Genomic DNA, 18,278 nt, shown 5'->3' with positions numbered 1-18,278 from the left:
CAAAAAATGTAATAAAATTTTTGGTAAAATTTCAATTCAATTATTTTCAAAAAATCCCATTATTTCAATTATTTTTATTATCTAGTATTTTTATTAAATTTTCCAAAAGAATTCAATTAAGAATAATAATAAAAATTTCACAGGAATTTAATTACTTATCAATTTTTTTTTATAAATTTCTTCGCTCCAATTCAATTATTCTTAATTTTTTAATGAAGTTTCTCGAAAGAATTCAAATATATTAAGAGAATTTAAAAAAATAGTTATAAAAAATTTAATTGTTTCTAAAAATTTAAATAAAATTCTTTTAAAAATTCTATTATTTAAAAAAAAATTTCGACAAAATTCTTTACAAGATTTAGTTAATAAAATTGCAATTTTAATAAAATTTTCCTATACAATTCAATTATTTCCAATACAATTCTTCTTAAGAATTCAATTATTTTTAGAAATAATACATTTTTTATGGGAATTCAATTATTAACAAAAATTTGAATAAAATTCTTCACAAGAAATCAATTATTTTTATAAACAATAAAATTTTTCTCGAGAATTCAATTATTTTAAAAAATTTTGATAAAATGCTTTAAAAATTTGAAAAATGATAATAAAATTTATCACAGAATATCATTATTTTCGTAAAATATAAAATTCTTCCTAGGAATACAATTATTATTGTCAAAAATGTTAGTAAAAATCTTCGAAACAATTCAATTATTTTCGTAAAAAATAAAATTCTTCTAAACAATTCAATTATTTAAGAAATTTTAATAAAATTTTTTTCAAGAATTCAATATTCTTTTAAAAAATAAACATTTTCACGGAAATTCAATTATTTAAAAAAAAATTTAATAAAATTCTTCATCATATTTCAATTATTTTCTTAAATAACAAAACTTATCGCAGAATTTCAATTATTTTTTATACAATTTCAAATAAAATGATAGAAAATTGCATTTATTCTTAAAATTTTTTTTTTAATTCTCCAAAAGAATTCAATTATTTTTAAAAATTTTGATGAAATTCTTGTCAAAATTTTAACTTTAAGAAGTATTCAATTATTTAATAATTTATTTATTTTTGTATTGAAATAATTGAATTCTCGAAAAATTTTCTAATAAAAAGTAATTAAAAAATGAATTTCACTTAAATTCTATTTTCTTTAGAGTTGAAAACTAAACATTAAAATATTATGAAACTAGAAGAACCGTATTCAGGCTTTTTTATTAAAGAATAATTACAAAAAACAATTCGTTAATTAACAATAATAATTTAATTATTATTTAAAAGTCTTTTAGAAAAAATGACTTTATTATCTACTGTCTGTGTCGACAGTATGAAGTATGAGTGTGTATTGTAAAGAGTGGGGACGAGTTCACAGTCCTTTAAAACTAAAGCATAAGCAGGTGTGGTCAGATTAATTAGTCGCTACTCAAAGTGATAGCACGTTTGTCTTCCAATAAGGCTCAGTGAAGAATTGGAAGGATTGATTATCTCCAAGTTTTTGTACTTTTACTTGTTAAATAAATAAAGTAGAGTTGGCTCTCAGTTGAGTAACCAACTCACCAAAAATAATAATATTAGTTGTTTCTTACGGCGACAACATCTGAATGATTTATTTTTTAAACTTTAATCCCCCCCGGGAAATTTTATTTAAAAAATGTACCGTAAAATTATGAAGAAAATTCCGATAATGTTTTGTTTCTTAAATAATATACCCAGTGGGAAAAACAATTCGCCTAAAATTGGAGCCATGGGAGAAGAGTTTTGACGATAAAAAATTAAAGAAAAACAAAAATAAAAATTTTAAAATTAAATTATGCATTTTTCGACAGTATAATCAATACAATTTTGCGACTTTCAATAAAAATTAAAAAAATTAAATTTATTTTTATAACTAATTCTTTTATTCGTAGTAACGCAAAATTATTGTAATAGAAATTCAATTTGAAGAAAAAATAAATGAATTTCGTTCATTTGAATGTTTACAAATTTAGATCCATCGACTTTCAGACAAATGTAAAGAAAAGTCATTGCAAATGTCAATCAAGATAAACAATTATTTTTTAAATTTGATTATTATTATCTTAATTTAAAATTTGAATACAATGTGTACAATAGGATCCTTTTTTTATTAATTTTTTTTTATTTTAATTTAAAAAAATTTTTTTTTATTAATTTTTAAAAAAATTTTTTTTGCAAATAAACAAATAAATCAATGTAAAATGACTAAAACATGTTATGAAAATTTACTTATCAAAAATCAGTAACTCGTCGAGGTTACAGATAATGTAAAAATTATACATTTACTTATAAATAGTAAATATTTATATTGTTGTATTTTTTATTGTTTTTACAAGCAAAGAAATAAACTTTTGAAAATTTTATGTATTTACTTATTTATTTACACAGCTATTTATTTATAAAAGGCTTTTTCTACAAATTGTATTAAAAATTCAAACCCTAGTGATAATAATATTGATCAAATTAAAAAAAATATAGGTATAATGAAAGGTATAAAATCAAAAATTGTTTTATAAATTTATAAATAATTATCAGAATTTAATTTAATCGCAGAATTCTGTCAAAATTCACTGCAAAAATAGAAATTTTTGTAGTTTCCTTATAAAAGCAAAGAAAAAATTGAAAAAAAGTTTAAAAAAAAGTTCATTTTTTCTTAGCAATTTGAATAATTTGATTAATAAGAATAAAAGTAAAACAAGAGAAATTATATTTTCGTGAAGAAGAAGTCCCATCAGGTAAATTGTAGAATTTGTACATAAAAGAGAAGAGAACATAAAAAATACAGTTGTTTTTAAATTTTAACAGAAAAATGTTTTCCCTTAATAATCGCTAATTTCGTAGACGTCATTCGGAATATATCCTTTTTGTTTGTCTCTCTCACTCGCATACGACGCGATCGTTAATGTTTTTTGCCTTAATTGCAAATTCGACTCTTGCCGTTACACTCTCGCGCGAGATACACTTTTAATTGCGTTCCAGATTTGCAATTCAGATAGGCCATAAGCCTCGACGCGTGTCCATTGCGTGTGCGTTCCCGGGGCTTTTGTCTGCATTTTGTGATACAAAACTCAACACAAGATGAATTGCGAATATCAGATTTATTCTGACTATATCATCGTCGGAAGTGGTAAATCAAACAGGGGGAAAATTACCAATGTATTAATAAACGAAACTCTGTACATATATATATCTGTATATTGTATAAATAATTCGTCACGCCAGAGAAATTTTTGTTTTTTTCTCTTTTTTAAATTTGAAATGAAAATCAATTTCAAGAAAAGGCGGTAATTTTTTAAAGTTTAGTTTAGTTTTTGTATAAAAACCAAATTACCCACCAAATTAACGAAAACGAATTAACGATCTGAATTTAGTTTCGGGTCAGTTTGAAAATAAAGTTTAGGAGACCGAACTGAATTATCAGAGTGAATTTAGTTTCGTCCCATACCGAAACTTAATTATCAAACCGAATTTAGTTTCAGGTCTGACCGAATCTGAAGTAAAACACTGAAATTAGTTCAGTGTCACTCCAAACCAAAAGAAAATAATCAAACATTAATTAAAATAATCTTCGGATTTCATTCTTTCATTCTGTCTGTCCACACTTTGAAGTTAGTTTTTGTGTATGCTTTTGCTTTTTGTTTTTTTTTTCTTTAAAAAATATTGTTTCACAGATCAACAAAATGCAGATCTTTTTTCATGATTTATAACAAAACAATATTTGAAATTAGAAAATATAAAAAAATTATGATTAACAAATAAATTTTCTTTATTATATGCTTTTTTTTATAACAAATTTTGTTTGACTGAAATTTTTCTCCTTTTTATTTATAAAAAATATGAGAAAATTGTTAATTTTTTGCATTCAAACCCAATTACTTTTTATGAGAATTTACATTTCACTGAATATTCATTTTTCACAAAAATTTTTCAAATTCTCTATTTATCGGTTTTTTATTTAACTAAATTGGGCAATTATTCTCTTTTTTATCAACATTCGCTATATCTATCGTACATATTGAGACTTTGAAATTATTGAAATTTAAATTAAATTTTCTTTGCAAAAATTTGCAAAAATTGTAAAAAAAATTAATAATTCTATTCATTTTGATTTTTATTGATCCTCTTATAAATTATTAAAAAATTAATAGCTTTTATTTCCTAAAGTTTGGAAGGTTCAAATATTTTTTTTCTTCTATTAAAATTTCCTCGAAAATTACTGAAAAGAATATTAAATATTAAACTAACCGAACATTTATAGAATGTAATTAATTTTCTAAATTAACAGAAGAATACTTTCTGACGAAATTGAAATTTTAACGAAATATAAAAAAATCGTCCTTTTTTTGAACGTTCGAATCTTTAGAGACATTCTTTTTTCTTTTTAACTTGATTATTTTTATTTATTTGTTTGGTTGCACAGGGAAAGCAATAGAATATAATTATTTATTTTACTGATTTTATTTAAACTCGTTTAGTTACTATTTTTGATTTGTTTATGGATTTTTTTCTTATTAACTATAATAATTTTTGTATTTCATTCTTTTATTCTGTCTGTTCACACTAAAGTTCGTTTTTGTCTGTGCTTTTGTTTTTTTGTTTCTTTTTTGTTTTTTTTAAATATTGTTTGACAGATCGACAAAATGCAGGTATTTTTTCATAATTTATAATAAAACAATATTTGAAATTAGAAAATATAAAAAAATTATGATTAACAAATAAATTTTGTTTATTATGAATAAATAAATTTTTCTCCTTTTTATTTATAAAAAATAGAAAATTGTTAAATTGTTAAAAAATTATAATTTAAAAATAGGAATTATTCCCATTTTATGCATAATTTATATTTCTCACTAACAATATTGTTCAGAAACTCAATCTTTTCTTTTGGAAAAGAAACACTACATATTCTATTCTATTTGTCAATTACAAATTTTAATTGAAAATGAGATTGAAAATTTTTAAATTTTTAGAAAAAAAGGAAAAAAATTTTACTCAAAAAAATGTTTTGTTACATTTATTTACGAATTTCTTTAATTGTAAAATTATTCGAAAAAATCAATAATTTTTTTTTAAATAAATATTTAATCAATATTATTTTTTCATATGAATTAAGAATTTCAAAAATTTCAAATTCAAATTATTTTAAATTCAATAACTTATAGGAATATTTTTATAAAACATGAAGATAGCGATCATTCAAAATCAATTATTTTTTTCTGCAATTTTTAATTATTTTTTATGAAAATAATTGAATTCCTTAAAAAAATGTTATTATTTATTGAAATAATTGAAATTCTGTGAAATTTTTATTATTTTGACGAGAATTTTTTTTTTTAATTTGAAAGACAATTGAATTTTATTACTTTTAAAAATAATTGAATTTCTGCAATTACTTGTAATTTTTCCAAATTTGTACCTATTATTTAGTATTTTCAACAAAAATTTAAATTACAAATTTTTTACAAATCTAATATTTTTCTGATCAAAGACAATTCATGTCTGACTAAAAATTTTTTTTTACTGATTTTTAAAAAAACTTACTTTTTTTGTCTGACTAAACAGATTTTTTCTACTTATATACAAAAGTATACAAAATATTTCAGCATTGTCTGACTAAAACTGGTTTATACTACTACTTTAAATTTTTTTAACTATTACATTTTTGTCTGACTAAATATTGTTTTTATTACCGATATTAAATTACATACATTTTAGTTCTTGTTTTACTATAATTATTTTTTCAATTGTTATTGTTACAAATTTTATAACCTTGAAAAGTCTGACTAAACTGCCTTTTTCTACTGATCTAAAAATATTTGTTGCTAAATATTAAAAGTATTTGATCATTGACTGACTAGAATTGTCTTATTCAACTCTTTTTATTTTTTTAGAAAAAAGTAAAAATACTACTTATTAAAGGCAACTAGGTTTTATGATTTTTTTTCCTCCTTTATTACTTTTACTACTGACGCTAATTTTTTAGTTTTACAAAGTTTCACAAAACTTCTTTTTACTACTGAAATAAAAAAAAAAAATTGAAATTTGGTTACTGATTAACAAGTATTTGAATTTAAATTTTGTGTCTGACGAAATCAGTAGTAAAAACAGTATTTAGTCAGACATGATTGTAATTATTGAAATCTTCAAGTTAGTAGTATAAATTAGTTAGAGTCAGGCAATATTTAAATATTTTCTTTAAACAAATTTCTATATAAGTAGAAAAAGTCAGTCAGACCAAATTGTTGCTTATTTCCCATAAAAAGTAGAAGTCAGTTCCAAGCAATGTTGAAATTAATTTGGTATAAATTTTTATAAATCAGTAGAAAAAGGGCACTTTAGTCAGACTTACGAATAGACATTTTACTACTGAAAGAAAATAATTTCGAAATCAATCTGACTAAAGGAAGTATTTATTATTTAACTACTGATTCAAAAATCTACGATTGAAAATCGTAAAAAAGTAAATTCTCCTATCACGATGGCAAAAAATAAAACCTTAAAATTATCTCTTCTCTTTTTTGTGCGGTGGAAAATAAAATTTAGATTTCCATTTTATACAGTTTCATTCAAAAGAATTTTATTTCTTTTTCAAAATAAAATTCAAGAAGGTTTTTTTTTATTTGCTTTTTCCACTTCTACATCGAATGGTACATTTTTCGTATATAACTTTCTCTATATATTGGAGAAGGAAAAAAGAGAGAGGTAATGAAAATCTTAATGGGTAGTTTAAATTCGAGGTTCCTGTTAATTTTCAGATAGTAATGAGCACTTTTGACCGTTAAACACGAAATAAAAAGTGGTGTAAGAGAGAGAGAGAGAGAGGGTTTTTGGAGGGAGTGATAAAATGATCATTTGATCCACCTCAACTATTTTAATGAACGGAAAAAATAAGGAAGAGGTATCTTTCTCTCTTTTTTTTCTCTTTTCTTGTTCCATTGAAGGTAATTTTACGAGTATCTCGCAATTCGGGGGTGTTGAACGAGGCGAAGCACACTGCCCATGGGGGTCGGAGAGGAGAGAGAGAGAGAGAGAGAGAGAGATTTGGAAAACGGGAGTGAAGCTTTCGTGGTGTCATGGCAACACCCGTCGCAATAGAGAACGCTTGCCGTTCACCCCTGGTCCTTTTCTCACTCTCACTTTCAGTTTCTGTCTCTCTCTTTCTTTCTATTTCTTTCCTTCTCACTCGCCCCCTATTTACCCTCGATCTCTCTTTGTCTTTTTTTTCTACAGTTTCTTTCCATTTTCGTGTATTATACGGTCAAAAAAAGGCCATAGCCAGAAAACGACTTACTTTCAATGTTTCAAATTTATAAAGATGCGATGTAAAAATATTCCGCTGACCGAGAAATTTCAAGCTCGAATCGAATCAATTTTTATTTTATTATCAATTCAAAAATGTTTCAAGTTTCGGAAATTCAAATGAACGACTACGTTAATGTTTAATTTACATTATTTTGCCGTTGTGTGTTTAAAAATTATTTTAACAAACAAAAAATTCGTTTATTTGAAGGGAAAGTATTCTATATTATTATTCTTGGACTATTTTCTTTATTTTTCTCATTTTCAATTATGTAAATCCGTTAGAAGTTTATTTCACATTTATTTAAATTAAAATGAAATGATTAAAATTTCGAAACTAGTAGTACAAATCAGTTTTAGTCAGACTATGGATAAATATTTTTTAAATTCCTGTTAAAAAATATTAATAGGAATATTAATATTCGATAGACTAAAAGTTAGACTGATTCAGAAGAAAGATTTAGTAAATTTCTCTTCGTTGGCTATTAACATTAATTGATTTAAAATGACTTTTTAATTTCTTGGAAACTTACTTTATTTTCTCACTCTTATAATTAAAAATAAAATTTTCGAAAATTTTTTATTTAATATTTCTACCTTTTGCTGGTAATAATAGGGACAAAAAGTATAACTCACTTGTACAGGATGTAGTGAAATTTGAAAGTAGAAAATAAAATTAAATTACATTTTTAAAAAATTAAAATACAATTAAAATTTAAAAAAATGAAAGTAAAATTGAAATTTGAAGAAATGAAAATAAAATTCGAATTTGAAGAAATGAAAATAAAATTTAAACTCGAAGAAATGAAAATAAAATTAAAATTTGAAGAAATGAAAATAAAGTTATGTAGAATTTGAAAAATTAAAGTAATCTAACATTTTTAAAAATAGAGAATAAAATAAAATCACTAAAAATTTTTTAAAAATTAATATAAAATCATTTAAATAGTAAATGAAAAATTGTAATGACAAATAGAAATCATCAGAATTTTTTTCACTTCTTTTCATTAAAAGACTAAAATTTTGTTAAATATTATTTTTTGGCAAATTGAAATTATGCAGATTTTTGTTCTTTACTTCTAAACAAAATTAGAAAATTGTTAAACAACTGTGATTAAGAAATAGAAAATTTATTTATTTTGCATTATTTCTGTTTATGAATCAAAATTTTTTTAACAAAATTATTATTTTGTTTTAGAAACAGAGGAAAAATATTTGCACAATTCCTATTTTTAATCTTATTTTTGGAATAGGATTTTTCACAGAAATTAAGACATTCAAAAATTTCAAATTCAAACCTTTATAAAAAAAATTAAATAATAAGAAAATTTAAAAAAATATTAAATTAAATTAAATAATTAAATTAAACAACTTATAAAAGTATTGCTATAAAACATGAAGATATCGATTGCTCCGAGTCTTCGATTTCTTCATGTTTTCTAATAATTAAAGATGACCGAGAGATAAAATAATTATTTTATATTATAAGAATATTGTTACTGTAACTTCATCAAAATTATTTTCATCATTTTAATTCAATTATTATCTTCTAGAATTTTAAATTATTTTTTATGAAAATAATTGAATTCCTTAAAAAAATTTTATTATTTATAAGAATAATTGAATTCCTGTGAAATTTTTATTATTTATGAAAATAATTAAATCTTTGCATAAAATTTTATTAAATTTTTTTTTAAATAATTGAATTCTTTTGGAAAATTTTTTAAAAATAATAGATATTGAAAATCTTTGAAATTAAAAAATTTTTTGATAATAATTTTATTATTTTTTTTTGAAAATAATTGAATTTCTGCAATTATTTGCAATTTCTCCAAAATTGAATTACAAATGATTGTAGAAATTCAATTATTTTCATAAATGAAACTCTCAGTCATGTTTTATTATAATATTCTTAGATTTAAATTTTATGAAACATTCAACTTTATTAAATAAAATAATAAAATTATTTGCAATAATTCAATTATTTTTTACAAATAACTTTTAATTCGTCGCAGAAACTGAATTATTTTCAAAAAATTTTAAGTAATTCAAATCTGACGGTATATTTTTAATTCCTTTTTTCTTTATCAGTATAGTAAATGTTAATTTTCGTCAGACAAAAAATTTACATCTTACTTTAAGAATCAGTAGTAAAGTTTACCTTTAGTCGGACAAATAACTAATTAGTCATTAGTTATTGTTTACTAATGATTCTGAAAATAAATGATAGAATTTAGAACTTTGCCTGACTAAAGGTAAATTTTACTACTGATTTTTAAATCGAGTCATTCATACAGTTTATTTAAACTTGGTCTATTTTAAAAACCTTGAATTATTATTATTATTTTTGACTATTACTCCAATTTTGAAAGTAGTAGAAAACAATTTTACTCAGCCGTCTTACTTTTATTTCTCCTTCTTTGGATAACAGTGGAAAATATGTCATTTCCAGTCAGACCACATTTGTTTTAAATTCATGTCGTTCTCCAACTGTCAAATTCTCAGAACAAGAATTTATTTATTTTCTATTTTTAACCTTACAGAAACATTCTTTAGCGATTTACAAAATAATTTCTGTAATAAGTCGTGCGTTTCTGTATAAATATGTAAATGTAGAAAAAAGCAAATAAAAAAAACCTTCGTCTCGAATTTTATTTGAAAAAGAAATAAAATTCCTTTGAATGAAACAGTATAAATTTTATTTTCCACCACACAAAAAAAAGAAAGAGATAATTTTAAGGTTTTTTATTTTTCGCAATCATTCTGATAACAAAATCCACTTTTTTACGATTTTGAAATTTTATACAAGTTGGATTTTTCTTGAATTTGTTTACTTTTTCTCTTTTTTACTCATCGTTACAATAGGTACAACAATTCGTACAATTTTCACTATTTCCACAATTTCCACAAGTTTTACAATTGTTACAAATTTTACGATTTTTACAATTGTTACAATTTTTACAATTTTTACAATTTTTAGAATTTTTACAATTGTTACAATTTTGACAATTTTGACAACTTTTACAATTTTCTCAATTTTCTCAAGTAATTGTCCATTTCTGTTGGTTGGACAATTTAGAGATCTTTCGAGTGTGATTTCCTTTTACACCCAGTGTCATTTTCTTTTTAAAAAGATAAAGAGAGAGAGGAAGAGAAATAGAGAGAAAAGAGAGAGAGACTCTTTTGGTGGATATTCCCTTTTTTACAATCCTTTCAACGACAAATAGTCTCCTACAAGTCTCATGAGGGTGCGGGGTGGGGGGAGGAAGAATAGGAGGAAACATATATTCATTGCCATATAAGATAGAGAATATGGAAGTTGAAATGACAAGATTCTTGGAATTGAGGGGGAAAAATACAACGAAGATAGAAAGTATAAGATTCCGCGTCATTGCTCTCACTGTGAGAGTTAAAACGCATATAACGCAATGCAAAAATTTCCTTGGCAAAGATCTTGTATAGACAAAATTTTTTGGCATTTGTCCAATTCGTTGCCGGTTTGATGCGCCTTTAACATCGTTCATTTTCAAGAATTTGTCCCCTCGCCTCTCTCCTCTAGTCCTCTGAAGTTATACTTCTAATCCTGTTCGTTGAACGAATTTCTGTAATCAACGAAAAAGAAGAAGAAGAAGAAGAAGAAGAAAAGAGGAAAAAGTACAAGGATGTATATATATATAAAGAATTTTATGTATTTTTTATGTCTAGGAGAGACATCGACCCGGCTTGTCTCTATTTTTATTCTGACAGGGAATGACATCGACTCAATGTCGATCGATGACTTGATTATGCAAAAGCCCGTAAAAATATCGATATATATACACATCCGGAAGACGAAGTCGTATCGCATGTCGGGCGAAGGAAAAAAAGGAAGGGATAAAAATAAGGCATAAAGAAACTTTCAGTGTCTAGCTTTCTTTCCTTTTGATTAAAATTTTTTATTATATAAAATGATTTTATTTTTTTGTAAAGATAGAGGTATATTCAAGTAAAAAACATTAGCATGTTTTTAGAAAGTTTTTTTTCTATATCTTGTTTACTTGAGATTAAACTTGAGTTCATGGGGCGGTGTACGTTCAACCCCTTTATAATCCATTAAGTAGTGGAAGTCAGTTTTTAGTCAGACAGTATTTGAATATTTTAATCCATAAGTTTGTGTATTAATAGAAGAAACAGTTTAATTAGTCTTTTGGAAATTTTTCGATTGTCTGTAAGGAGATATTTACAAACATTTGTTATTACACGTAAGACATTTTTTTGAAATTTTACCCCCCCCCCCCATCATCCTTACTTTTTTGGAAATCTTAAATACATTAGCGACGTTTCTTCTATTGACCCCCTTAAAGTTTTACTTATAGTTTATGAATAGACCATAAGTAGTGAAAACAATATTTAGTCGGACAGAAATGACAATTCTGTGTCTTTGGAATTAGTAGTAAATTCTTTTTTACTTAGACAGGAATTTAAATGTTTTATTTATTTATTTATTTATTTATTATTATTATTATTATTATTATTATTATTATATATTATTTATTTATTTATTTTATTCTCTAAATAAAATTAAATAAATAAAAGTCAGTTCCATTTTATCGAATTTCAAGTACTTTTAGAAATAATTAAATTTTGAAAAGGTTTCAAATTATAATCTCTGAAAGTTTGAATTTTTTATACTTTTAACTGAAAATTGTGTAGATTTAATTTTTTTAAAAAAGTTTATTGGAACTTTTTTGAAATTATTTTAAGTTTTTATTTTCTAATATATATTTAAATGAAGAATTTTGTAAAATTGAATTGTAAACAAAAAGATTGGAAGTTTCGATTCAATAGTATAAATCAGTTTTAGTCAGCCAACGGTTAAATTTTTTTTTTTAGTAGAAAAAGTTGATCTTAGAAGGATATTTTATCATTTTCTGACTAAAACTACTTTCTACTACTAATTTCAATAGTTTTGAACCATCACATATCTATTACTATTTACCACTTTTACTATCGATGAAAATTTATGACGACACAGTCCTACTTACTTAAAAATGTACAAAAATTTTTTAAACTTAGTCTGACTAAAACCGATTTATACTACTAATTTAAAAACTCTAATCTTTAAATTACTGTCTTGTTTATTTTTTAAGTCATTAGTATAGTAAACTAGTATTGAAGATTAAACTATTAAACTACATTAGCAGTAAATCAACAAGATAAGCAACTATTTTACTTTATGTATTTTAAGAATCAGTAGTAAAACTAACTCTTTAGTCAGACAAAGATTTTTAATACTTTCACGTTTAGATTCAGTAGTAAAGTTTAGTAAAGTTTAGTCAGACAATATTTGTAATCCTTGTATTTTAAAGATCTAGTATCATTATTATTTACTACTATTAATTATTAGATGAAAAAAATATTTTTATTAATTAGTTTCACTGTGAATTATTATCACCATTTTAAAGTAGTAAAAATAAATATTAGTCAGCCGTCTTACTTTTAATTTTTTTCTCTTTACACAACAGTAGAAAATGCCACTTTCAGTCCGACCACATTTGTTTTAAATTCATGTCGTTTTCCAGCTGTCAAATGCTCAAAACAGAATTTTCTTCTTTTAACCGTACAGAAACGTATTTTAGCGATTCAGTAAATAATTTCTGTTAAGTCGTGCGTTTCTAAATAAAGCGTCTTCTTAGGGAATTTTTCTATTATTATTATTATTATTATTATTACTATTATTAATATTATTATTAATATTATTATTATTACTATTATTATACTATTATTATTTTTATTATTATTAATATTATTATTATTATTATTTTTGTTATTATTGTTACTATTATTATTATCATGTGCCTTTCGCTGCACAATGCTTGCATATAAAGGAATATACTTAATTTTTTTTTACTTTTACTTCTTGTAGACGGAAATTTTTTTTAGCTCTTGAAGAGAAAGACTCTCCTTTCCGTATGAATACCCAAGCTTACCTTCAAGCTTCATTTTTCTCCTCTTCTATACTTGAAGGATCTAAAAGTGATTCAGACGCGCAGTAGCGAATAATAAATTGTATCTCTCTGTGTTTGAAAACGCAATTATTTACCATATCCTCTCGAGAATGAACGGGAGATTATTGCATTTTTTTCTCTCTCGAAATTTGATAAACGAAAACAACATTTCAGATAATGTTTTCAAGTGTTTTGTATGTGTATATATGTACAAATCTACATATATATATATATATATCCAATGTATGTATACCGCATGTCGTATTAGAGAGATGATTTCGAAGTGGTATGCTTGCGGTATGGCATTCACTGCAGGAGTGACATTGTGCAAGCATCTCAGATATCTAAACACTCCAAAGCATCACACGCACTTCTATAAAGAAAGAATTTCGAAATTCTCAATCTTCTTTTGATTTGCCTTGGAACTCCTTTGAGCATTTTGTATTTGAAAGGGATGAAAGTTGACGTTTAGGTAATGTAAAAATGCTTATGAATATTGAATTTTTCTGTTGGTTTGTAAAGGAATAATTTTTTTTTTGTATTTTTGGTTATCAACTATCAGAATTTTTTTATCAAATCTACCTTTCTTTTGCATCTCTTTCTTTTCTTATTCTTCTACTTTTTATTCTTCTTCTTCTTCTACGTCTTTTTCTTCTTTATTTTATTTTTTTTTATATTATTTCTTATTCTATTTTTTCATCTTTTCTACTCTTCTTTTTCTTCCCCGTGTTCTTTGAGTTCTTTAATCATAAATTTTCCTATAAAATTTTAAAACCAGTACCACAAATCAATTTTAGTCAGACAATGTTTCAATGTTTTTTATATATTTCTTTTAAAAGTAGAAAAAGAGAGTGTCATTTCAATTTTTCAAATTAAAAAGTTCGTAGTTCGCAAAATATATATGGGCAATTCCACGTGAGATTTAAGTCGACCTCTTAAAATCGGCCAAAAATATTTTTTTTCTATTCTGTATCGAAAAAGAACAGATACGTATTTTTTTATTTATGTTTAATTGTCCAAATTTTCGAGTTATGAATTTTCGAAAATTTGGACTTTTAATTGTAGACCTATATTCAGTAGCTTATAAGTCCGAAATTATTCAGTTTAGGAAAAAGTTGTCAAAAAATGAAAGTTTTAGTTTTCTTTCGACTTTTAAAAAATGTAAACAAAAAAAATTTTTTTTTTTATTTTTTATTAAAAAAAAATTTTTTTTTTATAAACAAATTAATTTTTTTTAACTTTGGGCCGGATTTTTTTTTATTTTTTTTTTATTTTCTTGTACCTTATAATATAGAGAAGATTTTCCAAAAAGTCCCGAAATGGGCCTGATGTGTTAAATGAGTTTTAAAATATTTTCAAAAGTCACTTGCAAGCATCACAGTGGGATTTTTTTACAATTAACTTTCTAAAACTGTCTACAGCATATAATTTTTAATATATTTGAGTGTTCTTTGTTTTAAATAAAAGGGTCTACGCTGTAAACAGTTTCAAAAAGTTAAATGTAAAAAAAATCCCACTGTGATGCTTGCAAGTGATTTTTGAAAATATTTTAAAACTCATTTAACACATCAGGCCCATTTCGGGACTTTTTGGAAAATCTTCTCTATATTATAAGGTACAAGAAAATAAAAAAAAAATTAAAAAAAATCCGGCCCAAAGTTAAAAAAAATTAATTTGTTTATAAAAAAAATTTTTTTTTTACATTTTTTAAAAGTCGAAAGAAAACTAAAACTTTCATTTTTTGACAACTTTTTCCTAAATTCAATATTTTCGGACTTATAAGCTACTGAATATAGGTCTACAATTAAAAGTCCAAATTTTCGAAAATTCATAACTCGAAAATTTGGACAATTAAACATAAATAAAAAAATACGTATCTGTTTTTTTCGATACAGAATAGAAAAAAAATATTTTTGTCCGATTTTAAGAGGTCGACTTAAATCTCACGTGGAATTGCCCATATATAATGATTAAAATTTTCAAACTAGTAGTAAAAATAAATTTTAGTCAGACAATTCAATGTTTCATTATGTTTTAAAGATTTGTTTCGAAGCAGCAAAAGACAGTTTCATTAAACTTTTTCAAATTAAAAAACTCACAATTTGCAAAAAAAATTTTTGTAATGATTAAAATTCTAAAACTAGTAGTACAAATCGATTTTAATCAGACAATTTTAAAATCTTCTTTTATATGTTTGTTCAAAAGTAAAAAAAAAGACAGTTTCATTAAAATTTTTGCAAATAAAAAATTTGCAGTTGGCAAAAATTTATAATGATTCCAATTTTTAAATTAGTAGTACAAATAAATTTTAGGCAGAAAATGTTTAAATCAAAATACAAAAATATTTATGCATTGTTTGACTAAAATTAAATTGACTAAATACTATTTTTACTACTTACAATAAAATTACATTCAATTTTAATTTTAGTTTCACTCTTTATTTCTTTCACTACTGATGTGTATTTTAAGTTTTTGGAGGTCTGACTAAACTGTCTTTTTCTACTGATATATAAAAATGTATACCAAGTTAATTTCAACATTGATTGAAACTGATTTCTACTACTTATAAGAAAAAATAATAATTTAAATTTCAGTCTGACTGGAAAAGTTTTTAATACTGATTTTAATTAAGTGGAGAAAGTCAATTTAGTCAGACTTTAAAATTTTAGTATTTGGTATCAGTAGTAAAAATTGTATTTAGTCAGACAAAAACAAAAAATTCCTTGTATTCTTGGCATCAACAGTGAATTACAGTTTTATTAAGACAGAAATGTAATGAATAAATATTTCCCATTATAGCAGTATAAATCAATTTCAGTCCGAAAGAAAAGCAATCAATAAAAGTTTCCAGATACTAGTGTAAATCAATTACCATCAGACAGAAATGTAATTAGGAAAAATATCCAGTTAGTATTGGTTAAAATTAAAATTACTTTTCGTCATGCACAAAATTTTGAATTCAAACATTTTTTAATCAGGTGTAAATATTTAATATTAATATTCCCTAAAGTTAAACAAATTTTAAAATTTCTTTTAATTTTATTAGTAAAAAGAAGTTTTTTGAGACTTTGTGAAACTATAAAAATTATATTTAAATTCAAATATTTTCTAATCAGTAGTGAATATTTTCATTAGTCAGACAATTATTTTCTTTTAAATTTCTGTATAGTAAAATAAGTTTTATAAGACTTTCTTAAATTACAAAATTTGCAACAATAGTTAAACTGTTAAAGCAATAAAAAGTGAGGAAAAATGTAATTTCCAGTAATTAGTAAACAGTATAGTAAAAACTTCTTTAGTTAGACAAGAATTTAAATGGATGAAAATTTCATACAATTGGAATAAGTCTATTTTACAAAGTTCAATTATTCGTAAATTCTTCAATTAAATATATATTAAAAAATAAAAACTTGAAATAATATTTAAAACAAATTCAATTAAACTTTTTCAAACAAATTAATTTCAAAATTCAATTATTTCTAAAAATTCACGATATAATGCTTTTAATATTCAATTATTATCCAAAGTTTTAACTGAAATTATAATTTTTAATAGAAAATTCTACAAGAATTCAATTATTTAAATAGAAAAATAAATAATTTTAATTGAATAATTGAATTTTTTTTAAATTCAATACCCATAAAAATGTTTATCAACAAATTAAAAATTAACTAAAATTTAATAGAATTCATGTAGAAATTTTCATAGAATTAAACTAGTGAAATTCTATAGAATAGATACTAGAATTCATATAGAATAATTCTATAGAATAATTCTGAAATTATATATAGAACTTTTTCAGCTGGGAAAACAGAATATTCTGAAATAGAAGCTCAATTTTCGCTGCAATACAAATTTTGCAGAGTTTAAGGAAAATTATTTCACCGAATCGAATAACCCTTCATAAGTGATGAATAATTCTCGACATTAGAATTACTCCAACAATATATATATGTGCATGTTGCATTATTCAGTAGAAATATGAGTACAGAAAGATAATCCTCTAACATAAATTATATCATCAAAGAATTGCTTTCCAAAAAAGAAACCTTAGAAAAATTTACTTCTGACAAATGCATTAAAAAAATCTTCCAAAAATTTTCTCAAATTCCAAACACGGAAAATTCGATTGATTTTCATCTTTTACGAAAGGAATTCGTGTTTGTGTACATATATCTAAAAACAGGAGAAGAGGCGAATGAGAAAATTTGCAAGAAGCGGTATGCCAACGACATGTACTGGGAAAAGAAAAACGGCGGTCTGCTGAAGAGTAAGAGTAAGCAGAGTGAGTAAAGAAAAATGCTATAGAAAGTGAAAGAGAGAAGTCAAATGGAAAAAGAAATTCACATTACTTTAGGAAAGAGAGAAAGAGAGAGAGAGAGAGAGAGAGAGAGCGAGAGAGAAAGCGTTGTCTAGAAAACCCCTTTTTGGTATGGTCGCGCATGATTTACGCATGTGCGACGTTGTCCTATCGATTTCCGGAAATTCTGCCGGCTGACAAGCGGCGTCGCCAGCGTCGTGTTGATACTCGCCACCCAAAACACTTTCGCGTACCGTCGGAACCGGTCCTTTCAAGGTTAACCCACATTTCCGGCGTGCTTCTGCCGGTTTCCGGTGTTTATATTGTGTTACTAATCGATAAGCCAATCGATCGAGATTTCAAAAAATTTTTTTTTCCTGTGCAACCTCTTCGATAGTGTTTTTTTTTTTAATAAAGAAAAATAGTGACCAGTGATAAACTCTGTTTTCGCTTTCATCGCTCAAATTTTCGCCACTTTTCTCAATTTGGAAATTAAAATAATTCAAGGGTAAGTTATAAGGACAAAATTTACCCTTATCAATAAATGGAAAATTAATATTTATTTAAAAAAAATAAGAGACGATGGTTTAAAAAAAAAATAGAAATCATTGGAGAAAAACAAGACAAGGTCGTTGAACTTTCCCGACTCGGAACTTTCATTCTCTTTT

The 18,278-nt window shown here is 24.1% G+C and overlaps 1 protein-coding gene across 4 annotated transcripts in view; it reads left to right on the top strand.

The window, feature by feature from the left end:
* Nucleotides 1-18,278, top strand: part of LOC122505008 (frizzled-2-like) — a 446,077-nt gene that overhangs the window by 117,880 nt on the left and 309,919 nt on the right. The window contains exon 1 of one of the 4 annotated variants that reach the window (XM_043616411.1): nt 17,860-18,118. The exons of the other annotated variants lie outside the window; for them this stretch is intronic. The gene's annotated coding sequence lies outside the window, so the exon portion shown is untranslated. Of the gene's footprint in view, nt 1-17,859; nt 18,119-18,278 lie in introns of those variants that run through there. 4 annotated transcript variants of the gene reach the window in all.

Source organism: Leptopilina heterotoma, unplaced genomic scaffold (genome assembly GCF_015476425.1).
Source record: "Leptopilina heterotoma isolate Lh14 unplaced genomic scaffold, ASM1547642v1 Lhet_33, whole genome shotgun sequence".
NCBI lineage: Eukaryota > Metazoa > Arthropoda > Insecta > Hymenoptera > Figitidae > Leptopilina > Leptopilina heterotoma.
The sequence above is the reverse complement of the archived record's forward strand: the minus strand, read 5'-3'. Positions and strand labels throughout refer to the sequence as shown.